This window comes from Taudactylus pleione, unplaced genomic scaffold (genome assembly GCF_031769625.1).
Source record: "Taudactylus pleione unplaced genomic scaffold, aTauple2 ptg000066l, whole genome shotgun sequence".
NCBI lineage: Eukaryota > Metazoa > Chordata > Amphibia > Anura > Myobatrachidae > Taudactylus > Taudactylus pleione.
In genome coordinates, this window is record NW_028284468.1 from 24,449,536 (window position 1) to 24,458,386 (window position 8,851).

The following is an 8,851-nucleotide window of genomic DNA, read 5'->3' on the forward strand; positions in this document are numbered from 1 at the left end:
GGTATGGATCTTGATGCTAGCGATCTTGCCAGCACTAAAAGGTTCCTGGATAAGGATATATCCAAAATACTCTTTTTCCAATATAGAATCCCTGAACTTTGGAGTTGATAGTCCGAATGAAATTTTCTCTGATCTTTTAAAATTGAAAAAAATACATATTGAACTAAACTTACATGGTTTAACGCTTTCGCAATACCATAACGAAAAGTTATGATAGCAATTAATTTATGGTATAAATAATATCTAAAGATGCCCATACTCTTATACTGATTGTGTGATGGTGGTTATTTTGTCTGGTCAGTCTTTACAAAGGCTCTGTGCGAGCTGAAACATCAATGAGACTATATCTATGGATTAATATATATATATATATATATATATATAAATGGGGGGGACCTGGGAAGTTACTGTACCAGGGTCCAGGATTTCTCTTGGCAGTCCTGGTGGGTATCCCCCAAAAATGGGTGTTTTTGGGGAAAGTGCCACAAATATTTAATGATGAATAGGCCCCATAAGCATTCAGTACATTTCATGCTTTAGCTATACAAGTACTAATGAGACCAATATCAATCTATTATGGGTGACTGAGGAGAAAGCTTGGGACATTGGGATCTAAAAATGTTTGTAGTGTAAGTTTTATTTACAACTTAATTCTGTAATATCTACCCAATTTTAATTAAAAAAGGTCTAGATTATCCTATAATACTTAGGGTGCAGATTGTGATGAAGACTTACACCTAGGACCATGACCATCAGACTATAATACACTATAAATAGTGAAATAGGGAATCCAATTAATTAAATGTGCCAAAACATTGATTAGAAACTAGTCCACACTTGAACAGATGTGTCCACATACTGAAAATGGAAAAATAGAAAGCGCTAACACAGTTCTAAAGTAAAAAATAATTTATTATTCCCTTTCTTGAATAGGAATTACCAGATCTTTAGCACACAAAAATAGCTATTGCTCTTAGACCAATAATGTACATCAATGAATGCAATTTAAAAATTATTACGACAATATCTATCCTGTACAATCAATTAAATATATCTGAATTTTTATGGCCACATAGGTCTTTAATCAAACAGGTAAAGAAAACCCTTTAGTACCCCTTATTTGTCTATCACATCTAGATATTTAACACAGCTGTGTTTTAAAGATTGAATACCATAACACCAAGTTGGATTGAAACTCTGTTTCATAAGGATTTTGCCATTATTGTTTCTCCAGTAACAATGTAAAGAGAAGCAGATATTTATGTGTCAGTTTGTTTTAACACTGCAGAGTTTTTCTTGCTGTTTTTAGATAGCATGACTCCCCCTAGTAAATTAAAACACTGTATTTAAACTATTTTACAGTTCCTTTAGGAGCAAACATTTATTTGTGAAGACAAGGCAGATTCTTGAGATTCAGCACCTTATGGTTCCACAGTCAGAACAATAAATCCTTAGTATTCACATTCAGTTAGTACATACATACTTTTAAAAAATCATGGCCATGAAAAAATATGTATAAAAAATACTAGTTACCACGTCCTCCTGTTTGTCAGGGTTAGTTGACTGTGCCATTTTACAGCTCTTTCTCCGTCTTCCCTTTAAACACTGCTCCATGGCTTGTATGCTGTGGCTGTTCAGCAGTCGAAGTGCCAGGGGACAGAGAGGTTCCCGAAAGTAAATGAGCAGCCAGTTGTGGGTATAGGGAGTAAGAGTGGCACACTACTTATTAGTGCTCTCCTCATTCTCCTTGCCATCTGCTCCATAGCCACTCTAGAATTAGCAGCTGCCTCTCAGGTATAGATAGCGTGGCACACTACTTATTAGTGCTCTACTCCTTCTCTTTGCCATCAGCTCTGTATTATTAACTGCATTGCCTTGTGATTTTTTCAGCACACTTATCCCAAAATGCAATGAATACATTGCTATAAAAGTTGTAATTAATCAAGTGCAAGTTAAATATCTTTATATATAATAAATATTTTTATATAAAATCTATCATATCATCAATGAACCCTATTAAGCTTCTATCCCACAAAGATCACTATCCTCCATTGCTTCTATCCCAAAGGATCATAATAAGTAATGTCTTTTGACACATGTTCTTCTCTTATTTAAACAGCAGAGATAAGCTCATTATCTATTTATTATTTTTAAACATAGCCATGGGCTAAAAATTAATTAAAAATCAGTCTGCATTCTTTCATATAGTGACATTATTCAACAGGTAACCTGATCTATAAGTGATCCCACAGTAGATAACAGATCTAACATCATGAATATACATGATGACAGAGAACTGTTCCTTTATGTTAACCCACCATGGTTCCCGTCTGACATTAGCTATACTACGACGTCATGCTGCACAGAGTACTATGATGTTAGTACTGTTAACCTTAGGATAGACCAAGACAAGATGGCCGCCCACTGAAACTCAGACTGTGGGATGACTATCATGGATCCTAGACTTAAAATGTCACACCAAAGATGGCTGCCGCCACAAACATAGTCCAAATCCCAGTATTTAGAGCCTGTGACACATTGAGGTTACAGAGAGACAGCGCTCATATCAAACCGGCTGTGGATGTCCCCGGCCCACTGCACTAGAGACTGACAACTAACTAGTATGTACTGAGCATGTGCCATCAGCGGAACCAGGAAGTGCGGTCTCATCACAGCACTCTGAGATCCAATTAATGAAGTCCTTTACTATAAAGCAGGGTGAGTAGGGGAACACAGACATTTGCCCTTGAAAAAGTCTCCCTGAGGAATGAAACGTTGGGAGTACCCATAGACTGATACTTTGATTTTGTTTTTATTGCTATAATTACATTGCTGTAATAGTGGGCTATTCCTTTGCCTATAAATACATTTATTAATTCTGGAGCCTCAGCCTCAACACCATTCAGTTTTACTCCCAGATTCCTTTCCCACTCACATGCATGCACCCACCAGAGTACTCACAGAGAAGTGTCGGACCAGCAGAAAACACTACATTGGAAAGTAAGTTTTTCTTACCTAAGTCACACTGTATTATAGTGTCCCTGTCACTTTGATTCTGCACTCATATCTCTGAGGTTATGTGAGCTGAGAGGAAAAGGTTAATCACCACCACTGTGAGGACAGATGATTGATGTAACTTGAACCCCAGCCGCAAGTTTTTGCCTATGATGTGTCACCATCATATTGGATTTAACCATCGACATCTCCACCCCACTATTGTTCACATATTTACACTGAATCTACTGCCTACAGTTTTTGCCTACCAGGTTCCGATATAGACTGCTATATAAACTGCCCTGAGACCTTTTCACATTACACTGACAAGTTCCAGCCTCAAGTTTTTGCCTACCGGGCATTCCACATATATGTTTCTATTGACTAGACTATATTAAATAGCTGTAAGTTACATGATACTATCATTCCAACCAGATATTATCAATTAGAAATCCTCTTAAATTCCTACCTCTCCCATTCACCACAGAGCGCTTCCTTCCTCTTTTATCTGTTCACTTTAAATTAGGGAAGTGATGACAATCCCTGAGGTAGCAGCTAGTGGTGCCATATTAACTCTTCTTTAGGAGCGCTGACCACACAACCTTAAAAACTATGCATGGTGCTTGGTAAATTGTCATTTAATTGTGGTATGATCAAAAAATATTTTCCATTTGCACTTTGAAATCTTTTTTTATTTTTATTTTTAGAGTGATATGGTAAACAAGAGTTTTGGGGAGATTTTAATTCAACTAAAGTTTATTTTCAATTTATGTAACTGTACAGTATGTGTTAATTTACTGTTACTCTTATATATAATGAGCAGGTGTTTAAGGTGCTTGTTATTGCACTGGAATTACTGGGTGGATGTGATCCCAATCCAGGGGTGTCATTATCAGCAAAACAGTCCAATCATGTCTCAGAATCTCCTTTATGTCATTGGGAGGCCTCCAGAAAACAACTATGAGAGAAAGGGACTCCCCTAAGGGGAGTCTGTAGGTGATTAATCTGCAGGAAAAAGAAGGTGAATTAGTACATCCTGTCAGTGTTTCTATCTGACTTGTCATACTGTCTTATAGCACTGTCAGTGTCACTGTCCCTCAGTTTTGCTTCTGTTTTTGATTGTCTTGTCAGTGAGTCTGTGTTTCAATTCTGTTTGTGTGTCCTCCAGCCCTGTTAGTTGCCCCTGCAAATTCTTTGTTGCTTTTATGAAACACTGTGGCAGTCCACTACCATTCAAAGTATGTGTAACATTAACAGTAATTGTAAATGTGTAATTTCACAGTATTGAACATACCTAAAATATACACTGTGTGGTGGAGTCAGCAGTTTCACTGTAGTAAAAATTGTGAATAAAAGACCACTTTACTATTTTAAATATACTATTAATCTCTCTAGATAAGAATGTGTGAATAAGCAACACTTTGTTACTTAACTATATGTATGTGAAACAATTTAACTACAAAAATTTGTATGCTTTAGGATTATTGTGTCAGAGTTGTTTTTACTTTGTATCTAAATACAGTGCATCCAGAAAGTATTCACAGCTCTTTACTTTTCCACATTTTGTTATGTTACAGCCTTATTCCATAATGGAACAAATTAATTTTTGTCCTCAAAGTTCTACACACAAGGGCCCTCATTCAGAGGCACTTGCAAAATGCGAGCACTCGTTCTGAATGAGGGCGACCACTTAGTTTTTGAAGTGCGGCCTCCTGGTCGCTAGCTAAGCTGTGGGTTACCACCCACAGCTTTAGCGACCAACCAGGTTGATGGTCGCGATGGTCAAGACCATCACGACTATCGGGGCTTGTGACGAGACCCTAAGGTTGGGTCTCAGCAACCGCAAGCCCCAGGGAGCTTCCTGCTCTGATCAAGCAGGAAGCTCCCCACTGACATCATTGCTGATGTCAATGCGGCTGCCCAGAAAACGGCAGGCGTTCCTTAAGGAACGCCTCCATTTGTGTAACCACCCCCTCACCACACCTACAAAATGGGGCAATCTGTCGATCAACATCGACAGTCACCCCTTTTGTAGTGAACTCTGGAGCGAGAGATTTTCTCTCTCGCTCTGGGGCTTGCTCACACGCATTGTAGCCAATGCGCATGTGCAGGGCCTAAACTTTGACCCATTTGAGATTGCTCAGCCTCTGAATGAGGTCCAATACCCCATAATGACAATGTGTAAAACGTTTTATTGAGATTTTTGCTAAATTAATTAAAAAACCTAAGAAATCACATGTACGTAAGTGATCACAGCATTGAAGTTCAAAATTGAGCTCAGGTGCATCCTATTTCCACTGATCATCCTTGAGATGTTCCTACAGCTTAATTGGAGTCTACCTGTGGTATATTCAGTTGTTTGGACATGATTTTGAAAGGCATACACCTGTCTATATAAGGTTCCACACTTAACAGTGCATGTCAGAGCACAAACCAAGCATGAAGTCCAAGGAATTGTCTGTATACCTCCGAAACAGGATTGTCTTGATGCACAAATCTGGGGAAGGGCACAGAAAAATATCTGCTACTTTGAAGGTCCCAATGAGCACAGTGGCCTCCATCATCCATAAATGGAAGAAGTTCAGAACCACATGGTCTCTTCCTAGAGTTGGCACAGAAACAGGCAAATCACAGGTGCACAACTCCAAATTACTGATTATATATAAATACAATATGCAATAAAATGTTGCGATAAAAACAGAGTTTTTTAGCATAATCATGGCCAAGGTTATGGGCCTACCCACCATATCCAGGTAACCTCTCTAGGGTAGGTCTCTAAAATACTAGGGTTCAAATCCAGAGTGCAGGACACCCCCCAAACCAGCTCAGCCTAGCCACCCCAGGGCATTGCTCTAATGAGAAAGGCGAAGTGTAAAGTAAGATAGGTAAGAGCAGTTATGGCTCCATATAGAGGTGAAAATACAAATATAATAAAAACAAACAGTAAAAGTGTTAAAATGTGCTAAAAAGAAAAAATGTGTTATAATGCGATGCCCTGAAGCAGACCAACCAAAGCAATCCAGGGGACCCACACCCCAAAAATCAACCCAAAGTTGATATAATCAGTAATTTGGAGCTGTGCACCTGTGATTTGTCTGTTTCTGTGCCTGCAATAATAGTCTCAACAGGTAGCACCTTCCATTACATATGTTCAGGGTGTGCAGTCTGGGACCCTTCCCTATACACTCCATTAAACTACAGTAAGTAGTATCCACTATGCCAGCAGTGTTAACCGGAAATATTTAACAGGACACACTACAGCTGATCAAAGCTTTTTGACTACAGTGGGGAAAATTAAAACACCTTGAGCATATATCCCTCTCCCCTGGAGGACTATAAGTCCAAAATACTCTTTCAATTGACTTATATATCATTCTATATTCCTGTTCTTACCACTGCAGCATATAACCTTGAGACTGCAAGGCCCATATGTTTTGTCTATTTGTTTGTCAACGTATATATTTGTTGTGTATACTGGTATTAGGAGTCACCAGTGTCTGTTTACTTATCGCTATTGCAATAGATATATTTTTAAATATTTTAAAAGTAATATTTCATTGCCTATTAAGTACCTTAAACTAAAATTGTACATATAACATTTTATAAACTGCATTTTACTATACACCAACTGTTCTACAAATAAATTGTATTCTAAATATATATTGGTACCATCAATTTATTCAAGATACATTAAAAGGTCTCCATCAATGTGGAATTATTTTGCATATGTAATGAGGTTGATGTGCGAGCAGGTGTTTGCTGGGAATATATTCTTCTCTTTTTTGTACTCCATTTAATGTGCTTCTTTGCAAACCTGAAGGCTGAGACACCTTCAGTCTGGACTAGCACCCCTCCCTTATTGGTTTAAAGCATGGAGTCTGGTATTGTTAATGCACAGTAGTAATAGGCACAATAGCTAAGTCCTACAAATTATATACTGTAATGCAACTTCTGGCAAATGTTTTTTGACAAATAATCTTTTGCGACAAAGAACACATATGAAGCGATTTAAATCATTGTAAAGGTCAAATATATTTGGTTCATTAGTCTGGGAAAATGTAAGACCTTTGCTTTATAAAGTAAGTTGAGACTTATCTAGTTATTTGGAGGAGATATTCTATACATCCAAATGTTTTTTTTTTCAAAACCAATTAGAATTTTCTTGCATTTTTTCTTATTATTATTCCCCCACTCCTCCCTCCAGACTTGAACCTCTGTGTCCAAAGGATTAAATTGAGCAGCAATAAGTTACCAGTCTATGGAGTGAGTTCTCAGAACATTCCTTTAGCATCCACTATGCAGTGACTTAGGTTCTGAGATGTTAATCACCCAAAGTTTCTCCAATGCTGCAATCATTCCCAGAGGGGTTTAAGAACAGTCCAGAGTACGTCCAATAAATCTTGGGAGTTTATGCATTTATGTGTTTTTCTGGGGTATGGTCCCCTAGCTTCCTTAATAGTATAGCACTACCGTTCAAAAGTTTTGGGTCACCCAGTCAATTTAGTGTTTTACATGAAAACTGACATTTATCAAATGAGTTGCAAAATTAATAGAACATATAGTCAAGAAATTGGCAAGGTTAGAAATAATGATTTTTATTTGAAATAATAATTTTGTCCTTCAAACTTTGCTTTCATCAAAGAATGTTCCTTTTGCAGCAATTACAAAATGCAGACCTTTGGCATTCTAGCTGTTAATTTGTTGAGGTAATCTGAAGAAAGTTAACCCCACACTCCTGAAGCACTTCCAACAAGTTGGATTGGCTTGATGGGCACTTCTTGCATACCATACGGTCAAGCTACTCCCATAACAGCTCAATGGGGTTGAGATATGGTGACTGCACTGGCCACTCCATTACAGACAGAATACCAGCTGCATGCGTCTTCCCTAAATAGTTAATGCATAACTTGGAGGTGTGCTTTGGGTCATTGTCCTGTTGGAGGTGGAAATTGGCTCCAATCAAGTGCTGTCCACAGGGTATGGCATGGCTTTGCAGAATGGAGAGATAGCCTTCCTTATTCAAAATCCCTTTCACCTTGTCCAAATCTCCCACTTACGAGCACCAAAGCAGCCCCTGACCATCATATTACCTCCACCATGCTTGACAAATGGTATCAAGCTCTCTTCCAGCATCTTTTCACTTGTTCTGTTTCTCACAAATGTTGTTCTGTGTGATCCAATTATCTCAAACTTCGATTTGTCTGTCCATAACACTTTTTCAAATCTTCATCTGTCCAATGTCTGTGTTCTTTTGCCCATATTAATCATTGCCTTTTATTGGCCAGTCTCAGACATGGCTTTTTCTTTGCCACTCTGCCTAGAAGGCCAGCATCCCGGAGTCGCCTCTTCACTGTAGACGTTGACACTGGTGTTTTGTGTGTACCATTTAATGAAGCTGCCAGTTGAGGACTTGTGAGGCGTCTTTTTCTCAAACTAGAAACTCTAATGTAATTGTCTTCTTGCACATTTGTGCACCGGGCCTCCCACTTCTCTTTCTACTCTGGTTAGAGCCTGTTTGTGCTGTTCTCTGAAGGGAGTAGTACACTCCGTTGTAGGAAATGTTCAGTTCTTGGCAATTTCTCGCATGGAATAGTCTTAATTTCTAAGAACAAGAATAGACTGTAGAGTTTCACATGAAACTTCTCTTTTTCTGGCCATTTGGAGAGTATAATCGAACCCACAAATGCGATGCTCTAGATACTCAACTAGCTCAAAGGAAGGCCAGTTTTATAGCTTCTCTAACGAGCAAATCCATTTTCAGCTGTACTAACATTATTGCACAAAGTTTTTCAAGGGTTTTCTAATAATCCATTAGTCTTCTAACGCGCTTAGCAAACCCAATGTACCATTAGAACAC